The sequence below is a fragment of the Phodopus roborovskii genome, unplaced genomic scaffold (genome assembly GCF_943737965.1).
Source record: "Phodopus roborovskii unplaced genomic scaffold, PHOROB, whole genome shotgun sequence".
Classification (NCBI taxonomy): domain Eukaryota; kingdom Metazoa; phylum Chordata; class Mammalia; order Rodentia; family Cricetidae; genus Phodopus; species Phodopus roborovskii.
Genome location: NW_026126434.1, coordinates 6,787,875 through 6,813,370, shown reverse-complemented (window position 1 = coordinate 6,813,370; position 25,496 = coordinate 6,787,875). Strand labels below are relative to the sequence as shown.

Genomic DNA, 25,496 nt, shown 5'->3' with positions numbered 1-25,496 from the left:
CACTGACTGTGTGATGGCTACATTAGAAAGCCCCTTTACCAACGCTGCCCGGTGCCAAAACTATGCTCTGGGATTTATCTCCTCTAGAACCATAAGCCAAACCTCTTTTTAAAATAAATTCCTAGTGTGTGGTATTCAGTTACAGTAACATAAAATAGACTGAGGTATGGTATAGTCCAATTTTCACAATAAGACCATGCATATTAACAGAGACCTGATGACAAGTGGCTGAAGTGCAGGAGTGTTTACTGTTTTCCATAAACACTCCTGTTAGGGCTAGTATGGAAGTCCTGCTGAAGGGGTCAGAGACCATTCTGCTCCATCAACATTGAATTAGCATCACCTTCACACTCCTGGAAGCAGCAGAGAGTGAATGGAAAGGGCAGGACAGCCTCCTCATCCCAGATGAGTCATCCCATGAAGTAGCTTTCAGAACCTTCATACACTTCTCCCATAGTTCATCAGCCAGTATGGAAGGATGTGCCTATCTATACATAGCTGCAAGGGGAGCAGAGAAATGCAGCCGTGTCATTCCACCTAGGGATGGAAAACACTATTAAAAATGGTAGAAAGTCTGCTAGCCAACTTGAATTCCCATTAACTCCCTGTTGCCCAGACCAAATGCCTGACAAGAAAAAACTTCAGGGAAAAAATATTTATTTTGGCTCATAGTTTTATTGGCTACTCATGGCAACTGGAGATCCATCTGTGGTGGAAGATCAGCAGATCGGGGCAGAGAGTTCTGGCTGGCACCAAGCTGGCCTACAACCATCTAGCTCCACATATATGGCTCTGTGTTAGCCTGATAGGCCCATGTGTTCAAAAGATTTTAAAACCTTCCAAAACAGCACTACCAGTTGAAGACCATGTATTTAAACACAAAAATCTTACTTCCAGGTCATAACACTGAGTTTCTTGAGTTGAGCAGAGCTTTTGGGGTCTTTGGACAATGATCTCTTATCTATGATAGATGAAGATGAGGGATAGTTACTGCCCCCCAAGAATACAGTAGCCTTTGTAAAAAGGTGAATTCTTCTACCTTACAGATAACCTGCAAAAATATAATAAATGTGAGTTTTAAAATCCATTAACTAATTAATTTCATCAAGGACAACCCAATAGCAGGTGTTTCCACCTTTTTCTACTGTGGAGCATCTTCTGTTTTCGGTCCCATCGATAATAGTATACTAATTCCCTCAGTCTTCAATCCATTGCCTCAAAGCCATGATTTATGGTAAAATATGCCATTGTCTATTAGAGGAATGAATGTATTTGCTTTGTACTGAATACATCAATGTTACGTATTTTAAAACTCCAGTTTCCCACTTCTTAATTCTTCTGGTACAGTACAAATAGATTTTTAAATGTTTTTAGATATATTTGTTTAATTGTTATGTATGTTAGCATTTTACCTGTATGTATATACATCTCATGTATGTCTGGTGCTCACAGAGGTAGTCCATAAATAGACTTTATTTTACATTTGTGGTTTTGTTTATTAGAAAAACAGTGATTGTTTTTTCACTGTTGAGCAAAGTGACAATATTATAAGTCATTAAAAAATACCTAATATTTGAACCTTTACACTATCCAGACTCTTGGAGTCACTCTCAGAGAAAATCAATCTCAACTATACTTTGACTATGTACACCGCAGAGATGAACCTATCATAACCCAGGGCTGAGGTGAGGCTATCATAACTCAGGACTGGCTGCAGAACAGATCAGAGGCACTGGGGGAACTCGCCAGAGTCCTTCACAAAGTCCCTGAACTGCCTGGAGGCTTCTTCATCCACAAATCAGAGAGATAATTATGGTTTACTCTTCCATTCCATCCTTTTTTCCCCGTTTCTCACTGTCTCCTTCCCTTCCTTCTTTTATAAGGTCTTGTTTTATCCAATTTTGCCTCAAGCCAGTGGTCAAGCAGTCATCCTGCCTCAGCCTCTTACAGGCACCCACAGTGCCTCACTGGTACTTTATTTAGCAGAGTCGTTGTGGATGTTCATGTTCCAGATCCAAATGATATAAAGTGTATATGGTAGGAGTCCAACATTGTGGTCTGCCTGTTTGTGTGCACAGTAACTGCATGTGTTGAAATTAAAATATTCATGGTGAACATTAGGAGGTTAGGCTTTAAGGGAGTGATTTGATAATGAGGATAGAGCCCCAGAGGGATAAGACTTTAAAGAAGAATTCCCAGTCCACTGCCTTACTGTTTTTTTTTTTTTTTTCCCATAAAGCTATAGTGAAAAGGTGGCTGTCTATGGACCAGAAAGTGGGTCCTTAGCAGACACCAAATCTTCTGGATGCCTTGACTTCAGCTTTAAATGTGATGAACATGTGCTTACTGTGGTTTAACACAGGCTATAGTATTTTTGTTACAGCAGCCTGAGCTAAAGTGTGCTGTTAAGAGAAAGCCAAACTTATTTCCTTAGCAAGAGGATGTTGGCATGGCAAAGTTTAAACAACTGAACATGAATCTCATTCTTCAGTGGGATAAAGACATCAGTTGGAAGCCAACTGTTTCCCACCATGGTGTGGTCCCTTTGATTTTGTGCTGAGCACATCCAGTCTCCTTGGCTTTTCATTTCCCTGGGTCCACCTAGGGTCCACTAAAGACCCAAGGTGCAAACACATCTCAAACATGGTCTCTCCCTGTCCTTTCTTTGCCAGGGATAGAAGCCTGTTCCACTTCCAGAAGCTTCCATTATCGTCAAACTATCCTATACTCTGCATAAAATCCAGGTCCCTTGCCTGGTACCTTGTAGTGCCCAGGTGCCATCCCCTTCCCAAGCAGGTTCAGTTCCCTTTCAACCTAGTTCCCTGTCTTTTGACTCCACAGGTTTCCTCAGTTTCTCCAATTCACCTGGTCCTTTCACACAGGGCCTCTGTACAAGCTCTGTTCAACCCCAAACAAACCTCTCTCCACACACAGACACTGCTGCCAGGTCCTTCCATCTCCTCCTCAGCCTCTACCACCCCTACTTGTCGGCCTCTTCTCACCACCTATTCAATTCTGGCATTGTAGGTGTCTGTTTGGAAGTCAAGATCCTTGACCATGTGGTTCCTAAGATGACCTTTCCCCACTTCCACCTCAGAGCTGTACTAAGGGTGGAGGCAGGTCTGAATCGCCACTTAAGGTTAGCTAATCCTTTCCCTGAGGAGAGCAGAACTTGGATAAACTGTGAAGAGAGCTAAAGTCTTTTTAGGACAGCAGAGTAACAGATCTGTGTCCTGAAGGCCTAGCTTTCCTCATCCTCCCCCCACCCCAGAACAGAGACATGGTTCCGGCTCTGGGGCAGACTGGGAGCTGCTGCATGTGCTGGGCTGCAGCCTGGGCTATAATTGTTTGATTCTGAACAACTTCTAACTCTTTCCAAGCACCAACCCTGGACATTAAAAAAAAAAAGTCTAAAAGTTTATCCAACCCTCACACACTATTGCATGGTTTGAACAACAGCATTTTTAAAAAGAATATTGTTGAAATGATCTCTGTTTGTAGGTAAAAAGAAGTTGGCTTGCTGAGGTGTGACTAAAGGCAGGTGAGCATCAAGGGGCAGCATATGTGTTTTGCTGTATTTAGTTGATGCTTCTTTTCAGACAGTAATTAAACATTAGGAAACAGTTGTCAGTGGGCTAAGCACGCGTGCATGCATGAACACAACACAACACACACACACACACACACACCACCAGGCATCTTTTACCCCCACCTGTCACCAACAGAAAGTGCATTTCGTCTGATTATTCACTGCCTCCTCAGCCAATATGGCTGTCACATTTTGGCTGTCTTTCTCATCATGATACACTGAGCCCCTGGTAAAGTGCAGGCCAGTAGATGTACTTGCTATGCACCTGCTGAATGAATGAAGCAATGGGCACATTACATAGCAAGGTGTTTTGCTGTTTTGTGGAGTTTGTGAGGGTCAGGGGCTTTCTTTCCTGTTTCCATGAGATTAGAAATTAAGACATAGAATTTACATACTAAAGAACAGAATGTGTCTCAGGGCTGGCTGTGTGTGTGTGTGTGTGTGTGTGTGCGCGCGCGCGCGCGCACGCACACACACATGTGTGTATGATGGACAGAGGTCCATGTTGAGTATCTTCCTTAGTCATCTCTTCCATATGAGACAGGTTGTCTCACTGAACCTGGAGCTCACTGATTTGGCTAGTCTGCCTGGCCAGTGAGCTCTCTGTGTCCCCAGTGCTGGGACGACAGATACACATCACAGTGCCCAGCTTTTCACATAACAGTTGGGATCGGAACTCAGGTTGCCGAACTTTGTAAGGCAAGAACTTTACCAACTGGTCCACCTACCCAGCCCTTGAATATGGCTCAGAAGTGATCAATTCTGATAAATCACCATTCTTCTAACTTGTAGTGCCTGCACTATGATCTGTTCCATGAATCCAGCGAAGGCCTAGAGATTGAAATAAAGAGACAAGATAGCGGGTCATTCGTTCAATGACAATGTCAGAATGCCGAATGCCAAATGCCATTTATTGAGGGGATGGAACAGGCTTAAATACTGACTTACATCATAGTAGAAAATAACAGGACTTTTAGGCTTGGCTCCTCCCCACGAGGTGTGTGTTATCAAAACAGAAAGAGAACCAACAACAGCCCTGGGGCAAGGAGTTCCAGCCAACAGCTTCAGGCTTGCTCAAGGTGCCTTGGGGGTCCATGCAGAGCCCTACAGGTCCCCCTTTCTTTTAATATAAACTAAAAACTGTCTTAGGTGGCAGAAGATATCAGCATAATTCCTTACCTGTCATTGGACAGGTCACCCAGGTCCCTAACCCTCCTGTCCTAGGTTGGATATTTGCCCCCTCTGGTGAATAGTTTATCTGTCAGCCACACATGGGCAGAGGTATTTTCTCTTGAGCCAAAGACAGTAGAATCTGTCTTATTTGAAAGTTGGCCTGGGCCTGTCTAATGTTATGGTAAAGTAGCTTCAAGTGCAAGGGCTATGAACTCCAGTGAGAGAGAGCTTGCCCATTCTCTAAATAATCTGCCCTCAAGTTGAAGTCCTTGTAAAAGGTCTTCTGCACTGGCAGGTGCAGGTTTCATTGATCTGCATGGCTAAAGCATGTGTATAACTTAAAAACGGATGCATTAACACAGATATGTGTGAAAGTGAGAGAACAAGAAGCCATATGAGCCTCTCACAAAAAAATCCAAGTGTTCATATAGGAGGCTAGTTTGTAGATTTAGTTTTAAAATGCCAATTTGTAGTAGATAATAAAGTGTGTTTTGGCTTCAGATTAAGGCTTCAGATAAATCACCTGATAGTTGATCCACTGTGTTTGCAGTATTTACAGACTGGGAGAGGGCTATCCTAGAAACTGTTGCTTCAGTGGTAGAGGCGGCACTGGCAGCTGTGATCCCGAAATCTCCTTTCCTCTCTGCTGCACACGTTGGTCATCTGTAGAGGTCGCTGGCATAGGTACCACCTGGGGTATGTGACTTATGACAGCTGTTACTTCTTATGTTCAGCAGCTAACCAGTCCGCAGACCTGCTGAGATCAATTGAAACTTCCTCCAAAATTAGTAGTATTGGTTACAACAAAAAAGAAGGGAGCCTGAACACAAGTGCCTGAGAGAAAGGTGAAATTCTTATCCTTTGGATCAGAGTGAAAATTTATAGCTGCTTGACCCAAACTATAATTAGTGGTCAGGATAAAGGTCCACATAGGGCTACTCAGACCCACAGGCATCAGAATGGGTGGATCCTTGATGAAGGCCCATTGGATCTTCTCGTTGGCTGCTACAATCATGGTCCCTCCCCATACAGCAAATCAGATGCTCAGGCCCCAAACAGGGTTATCTGCATCTTGTGGAAAGACACAACCAACCCTAGGGCCCATACTAGAACTGGGTCAATGCCACACCATTGTCCAGTAGTGACATTCTTCCACATAACTTAGCCAGAGTCAGATGGTAGAGGGTGCCAATGCCTGTTGGCTGCAGATAGAACAGCACCATCAATAGTTAAAAAATTTAAAATGTAAAGGACAAGAGAAAGGTGATTATGAGGAGACACTGTAAAATCCCCCTTTTTTTATTTTATGAAGATAGGCTTTAATTGTGCAATGTGCACACTCCACCATGGCCTGACCCTGAGGAATGTAAAGGATGCCTGTCTTATGTGATATAAAAAAAATTTTGCAAAAAGAGTTAAAACCCTGACTAGTATTAGCAGGGCCATTATTTGTTTTTAATTGTCTGGGCATTCCCATATAAGGCTTGTAAACAATGGTTCTTATCATCATTAAGCCTTTCGCCAGTATGGGCAGAGGCAAATATGAGATGAGAATGGGTATCCACGGATACATGAACAAATTGTAGTCAGCCAAAGGAAGCAACATGGGTAACATCCATCTGCCAGATATCATTAGGCGTGACACCCCCAGGGTTAACTCCAAGGTATGGAACAGGTAAGAACTCTGCACATAGCTTGGTCTCTGTAATGGAATTTAAGTGACCCTGCATTAAGGTGTAAAGTTGTGTGAGCTTTGCACGCTGCTTCATAACCAGACTCTCTCATCATCATGACGGCACTATCTGTTTTAGTATTAAAATCAGCAATGGCATTTCCTTCACTCAAAGGGCCGGGCAAATCAGAATGTGCTCAGAGATGTCCTACAAAAATTGGATGAAAGCGCCTCCATAGTAGGCTTTGTATAGCTAGTAAATGTTCCTGTACATGAGAGACTGGAGCTATATAGGTAGCAGTTTCTAAGGGAGCCAATGTATGATACACAATTTACTGTCAGTGTATAAGTTAAATGGCTCATCAGGAAAAAATGTTCACTTTAAGTATAGAGCATTTAATAATGGGAAAGGAAACAATGACTGCACAACCATTTGAGGAGCCATCTGTAAATACATCGCAGGCCCCCGTCAAAGGATTTTTGAAAATAATCTTGGGGAAACACACAGGGTGTTTTTTTTTTAATGAGCCAATTTATTGGAAGGAAAATGACAATCAAAGTGGCAGGGTGTGGAACACAAGAAATGTGCCCAATCCTCATCAAACTATTGAAGCCATTGTATCAGTTGTTGAGTATAGGGATTAACAATTACATCAGGGATCTTGCCAAAAACTTTGTATGCCTTTTGAATAATGGAAAACATTGCCTGGGGTTAAGATCTAACTGTCTTTCCTGGGGATGCATGTTCATGCACCCATAATATAGGACCAGTTTGCCAAAACACCCCAGTAGGGGAATACGCGGAAGCAAAAACTAATACCATCAAGTTTTGAGAATAGTCAGTATAATTTAAGCATGAAAATTGGAAGCATTTTTGCACAAGTTGTATGCATGCTCGCGCAGCAGGTGTTAAGGTGTGCAGAGAAGTGGGATCAGAATCTCCTTGTAAAATATCAAATAAGGGTCTAAGTTGTCCAGTGGTTAGGGCCAAACTAGATGGAACTCAATTTATATCTCCCAATAATTTTTGAAAATCATTAAGAGTGGTCAGTCTATCCAGCCCTAAAGTAATCTTTTGAGGATGGAAACCAGAATATAATGACCCAGGTATTGATAGGGAAATTCTTGTTGTATCTTTTCTGGGGCTATTCTTAAGCCAGCTAGTTGAAGATTATGTTGCAATTCCCCAAAAGCCTCATTCACTTCCATAAGATCTGGGCTGGCTAAAAGAATATCATCCACATAATGTATAATATACAGGGTTTGAAATTTCTCTCTAATGGGGGCAATGGCCAATGATACATAAATTTGAAAATAGTGGGACTATTGGCCATTCCTTGAGGCAACACCACCCATTGATATCTCTTATAAGACTCTTTTAAATTAACAGAAGGAATGCTAAATGCATATTGCTCACTATCCTGAGGATTCAAGGGAATGCTGAAAAAGCAATCTTTTAGGTCTATAACTAATAAATGATAGCCTTGAGGAATACCTACAGGTAAGCTAGGTTGTGTGGCTCCTATAATTTGCATACAATCAGAGATCTTGTAGGAGTCTCCATTTTCCAGATTTTTTCTTTATAACAAAGATTGGGGTATTCCATGGGGAAGTGGAAGGAACAATATGTCCTGCCTCTAATTGTTCTTTTACAAGTTGATGTGCAGCCTGTAATTTCTCAATAGATAAGGTCTTTGACAGGTTTGAAGAATTCCTATCTCAAATACATCTCTATATATCTAGAAATCTTAACTAACTTAACTATAAGATTTGACTATCATAGGTATTATCTATAATCTGTATTGAATTATACATTACATTTCTAAATGAGCTATATAAACACAATACCTAACCAAGAGACAAAATATACTTATTATAAAATTGATCTTAAATTTGTATAAATAAATGAAAATCCATTCCAAAACAAAGTATTCATATCTATACCATAATCCCCTTTTTAACTTTAAAAGAGATTGGTTGTGGTCATTAACCATTTATAACCAAGCCCATTTAAATGAAAACAAACATTTATAAACAATATTTTGGAATTTGGGCGTCGTTCTTTCCAAACTGCTTCCTGCTGGTAAAGGGCGCTGTCATGGGGGATCCTAAGAAGATGAAATCCTGGCTGTCGTCTGCAAGGCTGCCTTGTTCAAGTTGTTTTGAATGTTGGATCACCAGGAACTCCGTTTCAGGGGGTCTGGCTTGATCAAACCACATTAGTCTGGAAGGAATCCACAGCTTTTCATTTTCTGTAGAAACAAAAATAGAAATCCTTTTCCCCAGTAACCTGTCCTTAGACTTAAATTTTGAAGTCAAAGCATTTTTAAAATATATAAATTGAATTAATCCAGCAGCATTTCCTTTAACAGTCAAACAATACAAAGACAATATAATACCGTATAGTATCCAGATTCTCTCCATCTGTGGCTTTTTTATTATTCTGTTTCTTTTCTATTTTTTGAGACAGGGTTTCTCTGTGTAACAATTATCTGTCCTGGAACTCACTCTGCATACCAGGTTTACTTTGAAATCACAAGAGATCTGCTTGCCTCTGTCTCTTGAGTGCTGGGATTAAAGGCGTGTGCCACCACACCTCTTTGTCTTTTTAAAACCATTTTATTTCTTTTTCTCTCCCAAGCCTACGTATATTTTAAAACACACTGTAAACCTTTAGTGCTTTTTTTTTTTTTATGTGAATCTCTCTTTACTGTAAATCTTTATCTTTTTCTGGCTACAAGTCTTTTATCTGGTAAACAACAACATTGCTAAAATGAAAGTCATAGTTGTTTCTGCCACAGTTTATCAAAGATGGTGGCAGGTACCTTTACTGCCAGCAGTGAGAGCTGTGCTCACCGCCTTCATTTGCGCTGCCATCCAGGAGCATGTTGCCGGCTTGGAGATGTGGTCACTGCCATTGCCAGCTCTCATACACACAAATGAATTGTTAACAGAGTTTCTTAAAAGCCGTGCGGTTTTTTGCCGCTTATGCTGAATCAGGAAACTTCCCTTAAAGGAGCCGCGGAAATATGTTAGTCTCTGTTCTTTTGTTTCTAAAACCCTTTTTTAAGCTTTTGATAAATTTTAAGTGGAAGTCCTTATTAGCCACATGGGTGCCATATGTAAGAAGTAAGGTTTTTCCTCCCGCTGCTGGTATTGTCCTGCCGCCGTGCCAGCCCCAAACACACTGAGACTCTGTATTTGATATAATGCTGTAGGCTGGTTACTTGTTTCTTATCGGCTAGCTCTGTCTTAAGTATTAGCCCATTTCTGTTGATCTATGTATTTCCAAGTGCTTTTCATCTTACCGGGGAATGGGGCCTGCATCTGGTCTCCCTGGTCTCTCCATGATAACTCCTCCCTACTCCTTCCTCTTTCCTCCTTGTCTCCTAGTTCCGCCTATGTTGCTTTCCTATTGGCCAACAGTGCTTTATTCATTAACCAGTATGAGAAACATATACAGAATGACATCTCCCATCAAGAAGGAGAAGGAAAAGGAGAAGGAGGAGAAGAAGAAGAACTACTATGATAATCATTGCTCTTTCTATGTCAGCCTTCTAGGAAATAGTCAAAACAAAAAGTAATGCGCTTTTAGAGTTTCTAAATGATTTGGATAAGCAGTCACCTTTCTTGCTTCATTATCTTAACACTGTCTTAATTTGCACATACATTCTAATTTGGTTAAAAGAACCACAGGAATGTATTGCTTTGCTTTCTACTAAATATCATCTCGTGCAGACTCATATTTCCCTCCCTTTCTCCTGTCTTGTGGCAGTGGCAATGTCATCTATCTCACTTTGGTAAATTTAAATGCATTACCTGATATCCAGCAGAAAACAAAAGTTAGAGCTAAAATTAAACCTCTGTTCTCATATTTCCTTATCAAAATAAGTATGCCAAAAAGTGAAAAATGATGCGACACATGGAAGACTAATCCAGTACTTCACACTGGGTTTCCAAGTTCCTACTTGAATTCAGTGGTTTTCACTTATCACAAACTCTGGGAAATGTAGACAGCCAAGCCTGAACACTCAGGGGCATCTGCCCTGTCTAGATAAGCTGTCCACACTGGTCAGCAAGCTAAGCAAAAGCATTCTGCTTTCCCTTAGAAACAGTCATTAAGTTTAGGATCCTTGTCTCAGTCCTGCACACTGTCATTTGTTTCTTCACTGGGTTCCTTACTACGAACCCCCACCCCCACTTCGTATCTAAGGCAAAGAGAACAAGAAGAAATCCAAGTGTATAGAAGTCTCCAACCTAGGTAAACTTGGTAGTGCAGGCCTTTAATCCCAGCACTCAGGAGACAGAGGCAGGCAGACCAGAGGCCAACCTGATCTACAAACAAGTTCCAGAACAGCCAGGACTACACAGAGAAACCTTGCTTCAAAAAATGAAGAAGAAAAAGAAGTCTCCATTCCTTTACTCACAGGGATCATGGTGTTGGGGGGCAAAGGGACAGGGCTGTTACATTCTTTAAGGCTGGGCATTTTAGGGATAATTAATTTTTTGAAAAAGAATTAATCAATACTGAAAGAAATACAGTTTTCATGCGTCCTGTTTATCTAATTACATGGCATATATAAGGTTATCAGAGCATATATACTTATCTGGAAGTGTGGGGGATAGATATGGCTATCAAGAGTTCTGAAAGATACATATACTTTCCTGGAGTAACTGAGTATGTATTTATATGAGGCTAGCACTCTCATCTATAGTTACAGGAAGTTCCTAGGTTTATCTGAAGTTATTGGAGTCTATCTATATAGCTACCTATAATGACATGGAGTATGTGAGGGTAGAGAAGGGGTTGAAGAGACGATGGAAACCTGTGGTGGGTGGGAGAGGGTCGTGGGAGATGGGTTGGAAATATGCACAAATGTATTCTGGGCTGCATGAAGAAGAATGAGTGACTATAATAGTACTCATGCCTGTACCCATGGGGGTTTGGGGGTTGAGCTCTACTCTGGTTCTGATAACTTCATGCAAATTTCACCTTTCAACACTCTTGTGCCCAAAGGCCCAAGTTGTTTTGATAGGCGCAAGACCCCCACACATTCGGGGGATGGGAGAATCAAGCCTTTTTACACATTCCAGCTTGTCCCTTAAGGAACAGGAAGTACTGTGGAGCCAAGTGCATCTAGCAGCAGAGCCTGAGGCTGACGTGCCCAGGCTCCGTCATCGCCGGTGCCTGTCGCGGCCTCTAGGTGGCACAGGTGGGTTTGCAGCGAGGGGACGCCTCTCCCCCGCCTGACTGTTAGCAAACTCGCAGATAGGACTGGGAGCAGTCAAAAGAGAGTTCCGGGAGCTCTTCAAAATGGAAAGTTAGTGGGGCTGGCGGCAGAAGTGTGCCTGGTTGCTGTCACCCGGCTGTCCCCAAGATTGTGGCTCACCTGCTTCAGAGAGGACGCTGGCTATAGCTTGTGAAGTCTGCCCCCATCCCTTACCTGCTTGCCGTCTTCTTAGACCCATCTTCTTTCTGCTTCGAGAAGTTGACCTCACTGGGGCACCAGGTAAGCCTTGGTTCTTTACTTCTGGTTTTCCGTATTTTTCAACCGCGGACGAAACCGAGGTGTCCTTGGCTAGGAAGCATCCCGAGTACATTTTTGAAATGCGTGTCATTTTTGGGTTGCGTTTGGACAAGCATTACTGATTACTGTGTGTCTGTGCTACCAGTTCGCAGACCTGAGGTTGTTCCTTTGTTTTGAAGAAAACATCAGAAACCCCATGCTGCTGTTGAGTGCACTTTGGTTAGTGCGCCAAACTGTGTATTTACGCTACTACAACACGTGCTGCTGTCGGTGGAGGTGGGGGGTTGGGGGGGAAGATCAGTGCTTCTCGGCTTGCTCCCGAGAGCGGCTCATTGAAGAAGATAAGCAGCACCTGGGACTTAGTCTAGGTTCTCTACCTGCCTCTACCCGGTTCTGGGATTCCACTCAAGTCTGAGACCCAATGTCATAGTCTCATGTTGCCGGAGGAGAGGGAGGGAGAATAATGGATAGGTCTTTGAGACACTTGAGGTTTGCATTTCCAGCCAAAGGGTTCCGAGGCATCTGGGATGGATGGGCCTCATGCACTGGGTAGGGTTTGATTTTCCAGCCTCTGCAAGAGAAGTTCCTGCAGGGCAAAAATGTGTGATCTCAGGACAGATGGGACAGCAGGTGAGGTCCCTGCTAATGTCTCCCTGCTATGCTATTCTGGACCTACAGCACCAGAGGGCAGTTAAGGCAAGACAGGTGACAAGAGTGCAGAAGTCCTGGTCTGTCAGGGTGCTGGACACAGTCAGCAGGACACATACCTCTGCAGTGGAGAGAGACGTGGAGTGTGAAAGAATCAGCATCTTCCATTACCCTACTGTTTCAGAGTGGCATTTGGGGACATTTTCAAAACCAGAGTGAAAATTAAGTTTGTTCAAAGTATCCAAGAGGCAAAAAAGGCATAAAAGATGGAAAAGGACAGGGTCATTCATATGTATGACAGGCATTCTGTGTCCTTGTCACTTAAAACCTAAGTCACTTTAAGAGAGTGACTTATTTTTTAAGAACTTAACATTCGGAAACATAAGCACCCTCCCTAGAGATGACAGCAGTGTGTGTGTTGCACCTCTTGCAATTTGTTCTCTCTCAGTCAATTCATGATGGCATGTTGGAGGGTAGTTCTGGAAGGTCACATCTTTGGAAGGAAAAACTAAATAGAACTTTGCTGAAGTAATATGCCTACTCTGGCCATTGTCTTTAGTTGACAGATTGGTTTTTGTTGTTGTCATTTGTTTTGTTTTGTGTCGAGGAGATGTAGAGAGGGTCCCACACAGACTCTCTGTGATAGTGTAGAATTTAATAGCATTCGGTAGAAATTGTACTTCACTGTTTGAATCTGTATCCTTTCCCAGCTAATGCACATACTTGTCAATGGATGCTGACCAGCAGCAGGGGGCCAGCTGCAGCTCTCCAATGTAGGAAAGGGTGACAATTGACAGTCTGCAGTTTGCCATGCTGCCCAGCTATGAAACTCAGCAGTTTACATGCATGGGTGAGGAGGGGGCAGGGGGCACTAATGACACTTTCTATTTTATGAGTCATCTGGAAGAATCTGTGTTTGTGAAGATCTGACAGTTCTGTCTTCACACCCAGCTCAGTGCTGCCACTGTGAGGCCATCCCACATTTGCTCGGAGACAGACCTGGCCCTACTCCTCCACCCCTACCCCAACCCCACCCCATTCATAGGGTGTAAGCCCAGGTTGATTCTTTTCACTCTGGAGCACCTTCTAATGAAAAGGTCCCTTAGGTACTAAGGGGACTTACAGAAGAAGCCAGGTCAGCTCACATTCCTTCTGGGGACGATGGGAGTGTGTTTTGTGGTTTCTAAAGAATGAAATTTATTCTCAAGGAAAGGCCCAAGAACTGAGCTTCAAAGACTCAAGTAAATCTAAAATCCAAACACAGGAGCTGTAAACAGGATGGCATTTTGGCAGCCAGCCTTGCTGCTTAAATGGCTCAGCCCTAGGCTGACTTGGTTTTCCCTTACTCCCCTGGCTTGCCCAACAGCTTGGTGCCCAGCCCTTAGCAGCCTCTGTTCCCTCAATTATCCTAGATGGCACCTGACTGTTTGTGCCTTTGATGATGCTTTAGGTTTTTGCATTAGCTAATTCCATTCACCAATAGCATCATTAATTAACCCACATTAAACTCACTTAGCAATTAGAAAACAAAAGCTCCAGCCATCATCTCCATCATTCCCCTGCCTTGAATTTGAACATTTTAAGAAGGACTTTTATTTGATCTACAGGGTCTTTTTTTTTTTTTTTTTAATGAAGCCAAGAGTTCTGGGGAGATGGCTGAATAGATAACTCACTTGTTGCATGAGCATGAAGATCAGAATTCAGATCTCCAGGACCCTGATAAAAGTCTGATGAAGTGGAGGCAAGGGAAATCTCTGGGCCAATAGCTAGGCTAGTTGAATGCTGAGCTCTGGATTCAGCAAGAAGATGGGGTTTTAGTGACTAGAGAGCCATTGAGGAAGACTCCAGGACAGCAGTCTCTGGCTAGAAGTCATCTGATTTGCTAAAAGCCACATAGCTAATAATGACCATGAGAACACTAATCATTGCATTGGATGGAGCACTCGGCAGGCACAGGCATCATGCTGAACATGTAACTTGTAGTTGGGATTTGGGTTGGGACTAGAACTTTTATGTTCCGAATGTGAGGAGACCCATAATATCAACCACCAGTGCTGGAGTGAATAACTCACAACTTCATACATTTTTAGTCACCATTGATTATGACTACCCCAGTCACACACTTCCTCACTTCCTGTCCTGATCACATGGGAGCCCAAGAAACAGTTAAAGTTCTGATCTTAGTGAACCATTGTGACAAAGGCTTGGTCAATGGAGAGAGATTAGAAAATTTAGAGCTTTTAATAGTTTTAAGAAAAAAAAAAAACCTGTCATATATAGGCAAATACAGATTGTTATGTCTAATATGATCTAAGAGAGATTTTCAAAATGGATTGGGGTTCAGGCATCCCAATTCCTTGGCTTCTGTTAATACAGATGAACAAGAGTTCACTGTATTTAACTTTCCATCCTTGTCCTGGGGCAGCTGTTCTCAATCTGTAGGTAACAACCCCTTTGGGGGTCACAAGGTCTTGCTCAGAGTGGTTAGTTCTGTCCAATCAGAGCAAGGAGTTTTGTTCTAGAGTTTGGCAGGGTGAGTCATTCATTTGGGGTGTATTTGGAGGCCCTTTAGTCTGTAGTGTCTGTAGTCTAGCCTCTTCCTTTTACCACTGTGCATGGTATTAACCAATGAGATTATACCCATTAACTAACTGAGTCACCTTTATCAAAGCTATGCTAATTGCACACTAGGGGACAAGGCATTGCTCACATATCAACACGACCTAAGTTACTAAACAAACCAGATGCAGCTGACAAAATGCTCCCTTCTATGGACAGAGTACCTGTTCATTATGGATAGCTGAATTCTCATAGTATGAGGCACACTGACTCTCTGGGTAGAACACACACTCGCTGAAGACCCTTCTTCCTTGATGGCTCTGAAAATACCTGTCATTTTGTATATGTGACTAGCCAAGAAGCTTTTCTTTTTCATTCCTAACAAGTCAGATGACAAGCCTGGTGAAGGAAGATACACTTGTATTGTTAGCTCCAGTCACAGCACCAGCAAGCTTTATTCCCAGCCAGTAAACAAAACTCTGCTCACACAGAGCACACAAGGCACAAGGAGGTGCCTTGACTAACAAGACACAACAATCACCTTAACATTATGTATAACAGTGAAGCATGAGCACAGGGAAGCCAAGCTGTGATGGGTATTTCTAGATCCTTTAAGATCCATATTGCTGGTTGAGGAGATGGCTCAGGTGGTAGCATGCTTTCTTAACATGCAAGGAGCTTGAGCTTCAGTCCTCAGCACCACATAAAACAGGACTTGGTGATATATACCCATAATCAAGCACATGGGAGATAGAGGAAGAAGAGTCAGAAGTTCAAAGTCATCCTTGCTTATATAGTGAGTTCAAGGTTAGCCTGGACCACATGAGACATGGTCAAAAAAAAAAAAAAAAAGTGCTGTTAACAGATACTATTTGATATCTAAATGTAAGCCACTAAAAGACAAATTCTGAAATAAAACTCCTGAAAATAACAGAGAGGATTTTGCCAAATCGTTTTTAATCCTTTATAGAAGCACTTTGTTAAAAGACACACAAAACTAGATAATGAATGGAAAACGAAATGTCCCCATTTTGGTGACAAGAAGATTACCAAAGTTCTTCTTCTGAAAGCTCTATGTTGAGCTGAGTTTTTGGCAATTATATTTCTAGTTTTTGTGCAAAGACACCAGACTGTATTTTGTGCATAGCCAGTCCACAGTGGCTGTATTCGTTCAGAAACAAAGACAGAAGGGGGCACTATTTGGAGAAAGGATGAAGAGCAGACAGAACACAGAATGACATGTTTGTATGAGAATAACATACATTAATTTGTATGTTAACTTAAAATAACTTTAAAGAAATTTTGTAAATCTGTCATGTTATAAAGACTTGCCTTTACTTCTCAAGCTCTCTAGTCTCACATGTTCAGATAGTAAAGGGTTAAAGGCATTTGAGGCAGGAACACACATAATGAATGTCAAGTTTACCAGTGCTATTTCAAGACTATATGAAACACACAAAATGAAGACACTAAAGGGCTGATCTATAGACCTGACCACTTTCTAAATGAGAATTCCAAAGATTTTAAATCATTTGGAAATTGATGACCAGAAAAATAAGTCAAAATTAAGAAATATAAAGTAAGACATGGATTTGAAGAAATAAAAGTAGAACCTATGAGGTGGGTATGGTGTTACATGCCTTTAAACCCAACACTCAAGAAGCAGAGGCAAGCTGGTCTCTGTGAGTTCAAGACCAGCATAATGGGTTCCAGGCCAGGGTTACATAGTGAGGTCCTGTCAAAACAACAGCAGCAGTGGCAACAACAACAACAAAAAGAGTCTGAGGGACAGTCATGGTTGATTTGGGAGAGAACTAGAACAGGAGCCAGGCTCTGCAGAGGACTGGGCAAGCCCTCTGGATGGATATTTACCTCCATTCAGAAGGTTCACCTAGAGCCTACCATCATTCAACATGTGCTATCATTCAACATCATTCTGAGAGACTGTGGTCTTCTGTGGGTTGCACTCAGGGATGGTATCAAAAAGAAAATGTTCCTCTATATTTTGAAATAAAAGACATTTCATAAATATTTTTTAAAGAGATGTTGTCCTTTAAAGAGTCAAAGTGCTGTTTCTAAAGCCACCTGCCCATTGTGAAGGGGAGTAAGAGGACACTCTATGTTTGTCACTCCCACCAGAGAAGGAGAAGCATGCGCTGGTGTCATCACTTACATGCCTTCCCTAGCAGACAGCTTGGCTCTCCAGGAGCACTGCGAGGGACAGGGCATTGCAGCCAGCCGCTGGCCTCACTGTACCCTCATTGTTTTTCTAGCTACTAGTGGGTTTCCAGTAAGTATTGATTTCCATTCAGTGAAAATCCTTTTGAGTTTTAACTCAAAATTTTGGAGAAAGACCCTTCCTGAAAGGATAAAGCACACAAAGCCTATTGAATCCCAGTGGCCTTCTAAAGCCACTAAGCAACTACTCCCTATTTTATAGGCAGAAAACTGGGCAAGGAAACTTCACTCACTTAAGGCTCTTAGTTCAAGTCATCTCTGGGAACCTCACTTTCAGGACACCTCACTTTCTCCAGAATGCCCTCCAGTTCGTTTCCAATTTGAGGTTTCTACATGAAGACCATTATCCAAACAGACCACCCACAGCATGCTGCCTTAACTTCTGTGCTTGGCATGTGAGGAAACGGTGCTTTAGAATATTATCCTGATGCTATCACAGTTGTTGCTTTTGAAGGCAAATATTTAATTTGTGAAGATTGCAAAACCAGGAACAGTAGAATGTTGGGCTCCTCCTTGGATTTACAGAATAAACAGAATCCAGACAGTGACAAAGGCACTGTTCTCTGAGGACCAACATATGTTCTGCAGCAATAACAAAAGAAAGCAGGGGCCTCTAGAGACACCAGCTCTGCTCCCAAGTGTTCCTGTATTCAGCAAGGGTCTTAGGGTCCCACAGCCTCCTTGGATTCTCTTCAGAATGATCTCTACATGTGGCTCTAGAGTTGTGGGCTCAACCGTGAGTTTCAGTGGTCATCTTTCCTATTCACCCTGGAGGCCCAAAGGAAGACAGACTCCTAAGTTTTCCTGGGGGACTGAGGATATGCATCTGCTAAAGAATGGTGAGCTCGAATATTGCTCAAAATTTGGTGAAAACTAAAAGAAATAAGAGATTTGTCTCTACTTTTTAATGGAAGTAGTAGGATTCACAGACTAACAAAAATGCAAGCTCACAGGAGGGAACCATAGCAGCTCTGGTTATGTTGTCCCGGGTGTGACTAATGTGTGAAAACCCATCTTCAGCTTTCTGTTGACTGGTAGTAAGTCTCAACTCTCCCCACCTTCTTTCATACCCTACGCAGAAAAGGAAGGCTCCTGACAATGAGGCAACATGCCCAAGAACTCTTTCCTGGTAAGGCACATAGCCTTCAGCTCCACTGAAAGCCAATGCTGGAAGGCAAGATGCTACAGGTTGGACTGAAATCCCGCTTGGCCTATAACTACTAGCTGTGAGGACAATTTGTCCTAACACAAATGTCTATAGTCCTAGGGTCCGCTGAGCCTCCAGGATGCATCAGTAGGTACTTGCTGGCTACCAAGACTCTGAACACATGTTGTTCAGAGATGGAGGATGCAGGTCACACAAGCAGAAAAGTTAAGCCTTTATTTCAGACCCCTTCCCTCCACCACTTCAGACCACCACTGCTGCCCCAAGATAGCAGACTCGGGTGGGCATGTTCTCAAATATCAACATCAGAATCATGCTACATTATGATGATTTGGGACTGCCTCAACCTCAAAAGCGAGGCTGCAGATGTCCTGCTACAGTTGGTATGGGCTTGGTATAGCCTCAGTAGGTGCACTGCTTGGGCAGAGACACCGGGGTGGAACGAGGCAGGTATGTTAGTCATGTTCTACTACAATATCAGATGTCTGAGATTTTATAAAAAGAAAAGGAGTATTTGGCTCACAGCTTTAAAGGTTCTAGTCTAGTCATACAGCAGAATGGGTTTTATTCTTCATCAGGGAGGGAATCATGTGTTAGGGCAGAGTTGTTGCTCACCTGCCAGAAAGGAGAGAGAAAGAGATCAGGGTCCCACAGTCCTTTCTAAGGCACACCATAGTGACCTGAAGATCGCCCACCTGGCCCACCTCTTAAATGTTCTATCACCTCCCAATTATGCCAAGGTGAGGGCCGTTGGGGGTATAACAGATCTAAACTCTAGAAGTAGGCACACCCCTGAACAAGACACAACGTGCTTCATGTCCTCTTAAGACCACACACACTCGGGCTGAGTCTAAGAGTCAAGAAGGCTCAGCAGCTATGCACTGTGGCTTCTCTATGACCACATCTACCTGAGGTGTCTGTCTTCCTGGAAACAATTATAAATACAGCCAGAACCCGGAATGCCACCAGGACCCGAAGTTAAGGGACAGCGTCACTGAGTGGGGACAGAGCATGCTATTGGTTTAGCAACTCCCTACCAGTGACACCCAGCCTCATCCACATGCCTGGCATTCCTCCTACCACTTCAAGTAGCTGTCCCTCCTTCTCTGTCTTGTTTTTCATGTACTGCTTCTGGTCTTGGTTAATACAACATCCTGTCAGAGAAGCCCACCTGCTCTAGCTATTGCTGTGAGAAAACATTGGGTGAAGCCAGCTTGGGAAGAAGGGAGTTTGTTTCTTTAGACATCCCAAACACTGTATCACTAGGGGAAATCAGGAAAGGAATTGAAGCAAGGGCAAAGGCAGGAACCATGACAAACAATGCTGCTTACTGGAGAATGATACTTCACACTGGCTTGCTTCCTGTAGCTCACTCTGCCTTCTTCCTTATACAAACAACTAAGACCACCCACCCAGGGGTGACACTGCCCATAGTGAGCTGGACCCTCCAATATCAATAGTTAATTGAGAAAGCATCCCTACAGACATGCCCATAGGCCAATCTGATAAAAGTAATTCCACAATTGAGGACCCTACCTCCTAGGTGACTCTAGTTTGTATCAAGGTGACCAAAACTAAACAGCACATTTCCCCAGCCCTGTTCTATGTAAAGCAGCAGCTCTCACACCAGAACTCATTTTAACCCACAGCACTGCTCACTTAATGACTTTTAACACATACAAATCCTCACACACACATATACACTCACAATCACACACTAGCACATGCACAGAGTCACTCATAAACACTTATAGTACCAGACTCACACTTGCACAAATCTTTCATACACATTCACACTTACTCATACATGCAATCACTCATATAAACTCACATACAATGTGACATAAGCACAATTGTATATATATGTATATGTATATATGTATGTATATATATATGTATTTACACACACACACATATCTATTATCTATAATATATATGCCCTAGAACTTGGTGAATATTCATTACTACTCCACAGTTACTCCACTGAGTCTGGAGTGGGAAAGCCTTCACTCCTTACTGTGATCCTCCCTAGGATCTTCTCTCTATAGAACTATATAGACAATGAAGGCAAGTGGGAAGAGGTCACAATGTACTGAAGGGAAAGAACGGTGGGCTCCTGAAGCCCATTGTGAGCACCAGACTGACCTTCCCCTGTCATCCCTGTACTGCAGAAGCTGACAAAGCATGTAATTAGATGCAGCATGTGTGTTGTCACTGATTCTCATAGTAAGCTGAGGAGTGTTGTATAATCTACAGAATGAAAAGCTAGGAGAGCTCCATTCACAGCCACATTGCCTCAACCATGCAACTCAATAGTCTGGCTAGGTATCCTCAAGCCCCTATTGCCTTATGGCAGGTCCCACCCTGAGGATTACTTTTTCTAGCAGCTCCTTTGGCATGCTCTCTCTCTCTCCCCCCCCTTTGTGTGTGTGTGTGTGTTGTGTTATGTTATGTTGTGTTTATCTGTGCAAAATGTACATGCACATTGGAAAGAGGTATGGACCAGATTGAGGAACTGGGAGGGGAAGGGCAGACCTAGGAAAGTCCAGCCATCAAAGACATTGGAAGTTAGAAACAGAAAAGTCCAATCCAGCTCTGCCCTCCCCATCCAGGTACCACCTTTGTCATTTTGTATCTCTCCTCTAAGGGAGACACAGGTTCTCCCTTTTGACTATAGCAAGACTGAGTTGTTTCCTAGATGCAGGTCAAGCCCTCAGGGTAAACTGGAGGGAGGCAGTGGCAAGCACACAGCATCCTCGGATGGTTTGGCATCTGTGAACTTTAGTACATCTTGTTTTCCACCGACTAAACTGGGGTATGGGGCTCCTGGGACAAGGAGCCCTGGGTGGGGGCAGAGAAAAAAACAAGCCAATCCTAGACCACTTTATGGAGAAAATAAGGAGGTCTTCCAAAAGTAATACATAACCAGCAATAGACTAGCGTGATGGTACACACCTACAATCCTAATTCTTGGGAGCCTGAAGCAGAGGGGATTGCTATAAGTTCAAGGTCAGTCTGAACTAGAGTGAGATCCTGCCTCAAAAACTAATTAATTGATAAAAACTGAATGGCTGGGCAGTGGTGGTGGACACCTTTAATCCAAGCACTAGGAAGACAGGGGCAGAGTTTGGGACCAGTCTGATCTACAAAGCAAGTTCCAGGACAGCCAAAGCCACACAGAGAAACACTGTCTCAAAAAACAATATACAAAATGAGCAACAAAATATATATTGTGGTGTTGGATTAAAATTGAGGATTTACTGTAACTGTCCATATGTTTTCCTGACATAAATAAATAATTGAGTGAATAAATAAATAAATAAATAAATAAATAAATAAATAAAGACAAATCCCTGCTTCTAAAGAACTCCAAGTGGATAAACTGTCTGCCTCCAGTTTAGCCTGAGGGCTAAGTGTGCACACCATGTGTAGAAGCCCGGGTCTTGCCCCATGTGTTCATACTGTTCCAAATCTCTCCCAACCCACTGTCCCCAAATTCTAAGCATAGCAGATTAACCTACTGGCTATACTAGACAGGCCCCTTCTGGCTTCCAGTTGTATTCAGCAGATGGAAGGTGCCTGTGGGAAGCAGGGAGCTTACTCTGTACCTCTTCCTCTAATGCTTAACTTTGACCCCCCTTTCCAGAATTCAGTTCTTCTCTTTTCCTGCTCCTCCATTCTCCCTGCCTCCATAAGTTCAATGTTGCAAACAACTCCAGTGCATCATCAACTGCTACCCCTGTGCCCTGGGTCTTTCTGCTCTTGCCTAGGTGATACTCAGGGTACCTGTGTAAAGACAATGCTAAGGGAACCAATAGCACCGCTGCCTGACAGGTGTCCAGGAGGATGGGTTAGAGCCTCTGGATCCTGACTCTCCTCCAGAGTCCCTTGCAAGCCTCAGAAAGGCCACAGGCAGCTCAGAGAATGGAAGAGCTGGATTCTAGCATTGCCACAGCCTGGCCAAGTCCTTCTCCTTTGGGAGGCTAGTAGCTCAATTTGTAAAGTAGGAATCTAGTTTCATGGTTAAAAAAAAAATTAAAGCAACATTAGTAAAGGGGACTGCAGATCGTAACACAGAAGTCACATCTTTTGTTTTTCTTAGAAATCCTTTTTGGAAAATGGGTGGATGTGAATGCTGGTGGAGTGTTGGGCATTTTGTGAACAGGGGATACTTAGGTCTGCTGATCATGCTCTCAGTGGCAAGAACTTGAGCTGATAATGTCATAAACATTATCACAAAAGGTTATTTACATAAAATCAAATGCCAGTGTGATGTCCAAAAGAGCCAGATGTTAAAGGGCCTTTGAGAGTTTTGATGACACATTCTTAACATTGAACCTGTGGCTCCAGACATAGCTGAATATGGACTCACCATCACACTGACCCCTAAAAGGACATTCTTTATTCAGTGCTCCTAGCATCAGGGAAGATGGCATAGGGCGTGCTAGGGGCTATAGTTGAAACAAAGTTGTCTCTGGCACAATCTAGGTATGGGCTTAGGATAACCTGGGATATTCAGTTGAGGTTGCTGAGGCTGGTGGAGCCCAAATCTTCAGGTCTGAGTTCAGCACCTCCCTTCTACCCCTGTCAGCCATTGGAAGGGATTGCTAGCTGCTATGGCCTACCTTCAACAAGGTAGGAGATGGCAATCTAAATATTTGGTGAGATGGCCTTATAGGAAACTCTTATAATATGGAGCCCAGATTACCTTGTTCTCCATCTGCACAGCTCAGAGAGTCTGAAAGAAGAGAGAAGAAAGTAAATGAAAGAATCTAGCTGCCCAAAAGTGTCAGGTAGGGAGAAAGACAAAAGTATACACAGTGAAATATCCAGCAATAATGGCTGCACAGACCTCTGATCCCAGCTGAGACAGAAGGAAGGAAGTTCAAGGCCAGTCTGGCCTACAGCCTTGGTGACTTAGCAAGACATGGTATCAAAATAAGAACTAGAAAAAGGGCTAGAGACATAGCTCATGGGGCAGAGCTCATAGGGACTGGCAAAAAAAAAATTTTTGCTTAGCATATATAAGACCCTAAGTTCTTAGCATGTATAGACCTAGAGAAGGGGGAAAAAAACAGAAGGGAGAGGGGAGGAGAGGATAGGAGAAGAAAACTAACTTCTGGTCTCTCCACCCCTCAGTCCAAGAGTCCCATCTATTTTCTGCGCCATTGTTTGGTGACTAACATATCAGGTAAAAGTTGTTTGTCTTATGTTCAAATTAGCCAGATAAATTCTCCCTGCAGTGCCAAGGCAAGCAAAGTTGGGGAAAACCCAGTAACCTTGTCTGGTCACTGACTTGCCAATGCTTGGCAGCAGACACAGCATCCTGCCCCAGCCTAAGGTTGCACACATTTCTGAGCCTACTCTGCCCATGGGCTATCACAGTTGGCAGGTTCGAGAGGGCAGTGGCTGGAATGTTGGCACAAAAGCCAGCCAGAAGGGCTGATTGAATGCCTGCAGGGCTGGGGGAGGGGGAACCCCAGCAAGGCTGCCTGGCTGTGGGCTGGGACCCATGCTGCCAATGTGTCTGTCTCTGTTTTTATCCATAATCAGCATCAGCTTAAATCATTAGCTTCTCCAGAACCATGGGCAGAGTGCCTGCTGAAGTTCTGGAGCCTACAAGTGGGTACCATGTGGCTGTCTCTCCCCTATGGGGAGAGCTGAAATGACAGAGGTCTAGAAGGTGCCATTTGTCTGCAGTTGTGAGAAATGATCCTAGCAGCTCAGGGCAAAGTTGTGACTTTCTCACTGGCCTTTGAGGGCCAGGAACTGGGAGTGGTCCAAATGGGTAGTTCTGGCCCAGAGCCATCCTAAGGTTGCAGCCAGCATCTATGTCTGCAGACTGAACTGGGGCTAAAGATCCACAGCCAGAAAGGTACAGCCACATGGCTGTTATTGGCAGGACACCCTGAGTCCTTGTCCATGAGTTTCCCCACAGGCTACCCAGGTGTTCCTACAACATGGATGTTGAGCCATGGCACACAGACAGCTAACTGAAAGCCATGATATCTTCTATGACTGTTGAGTACACATGGTCCTTCCATGTTGCTAAAATCCAAAAGTAGGAATTAGGCTCTACCTTTTTGAAGGCAGTATCAAAGAACTGAATGTTTAGTTTAAAACGTAATACCTTGTTTCTCCCCAACTGTCCCTTGACTTCTGTGTTCCCTCAAACAAATGCTTGAGGACTCAGGGATCTCAGTTTCTTCTCTTATAAACTGAGAGTGCTGTTCAGATCAATAAAGCAAGCCTCTGCCTCAACACCCAGGCCCCATAACTCATCTGATAGCTATATTTGCTCATTAAACACCTCTTGCTCTGTGTCTAGCTCTCTTCCAGAATGCCTGCAGATTCTTTAGAAATAGAGACGTTCCCCTACATCCAGAGAAATTCAGTTTTAACTGGTCCAAGGTAGATGTGCTTCATGCTTTTATGTCATCTTGACACAGTTGGAATCATCTGAAAGAAGGGAGCCTCAGTTCAGAAAAAGCCTCTATAAGTTCCCGCTGTAAGGCATTTTCTTAATTAGTGGTTGATGGGGGAGGGCCCAGCCCATTGTGAGTGGTACCATCCCTAGGCTGGTGGTCCTGAGTTCTATAAGAAAGCAGGCTGAGCAAGCCATGGGGAGTAAGCCAGTAAGCAGCACTCCTCCATGGCCTCTGCATCAGCTCCTGCCTCCAGGTTTCTGCCCTGTTTGAGTTCCTGACCTGACTTCCTTAGATGAAGAGAAGTAACATGGAAGTGTAAGCCAAATAAACCCTTTCCTCCCCAACTTGTCTTTGGTCATGGTGTTTCAGCACAGCAATAGAAGCCCTGACTAAGACACGTGACAGTAGAACTCAGCCTCCCACTGCAAGCCAAGTTGTCAGTCCAACCTTCCAACTTGAAAGTGTTCACACATAAACCTGGTCTCTTGGTACAGTG

The 25,496-nt window shown here is 43.3% G+C and overlaps 1 protein-coding gene across 1 annotated transcript in view; it reads left to right on the top strand.

The window, feature by feature from the left end:
• Positions 1 to 11,738: 11,738 nt before the first annotated feature.
• Positions 11,739 to 25,496, top strand: part of Edar (ectodysplasin A receptor) — a 67,853-nt gene continuing 54,095 nt past the window's right edge. The window contains exon 1 of the mRNA XM_051186720.1: positions 11,739 to 11,944. The gene's annotated coding sequence lies outside the window, so the exon portion shown is untranslated. The remainder of the gene's footprint in view (positions 11,945 to 25,496) is intronic.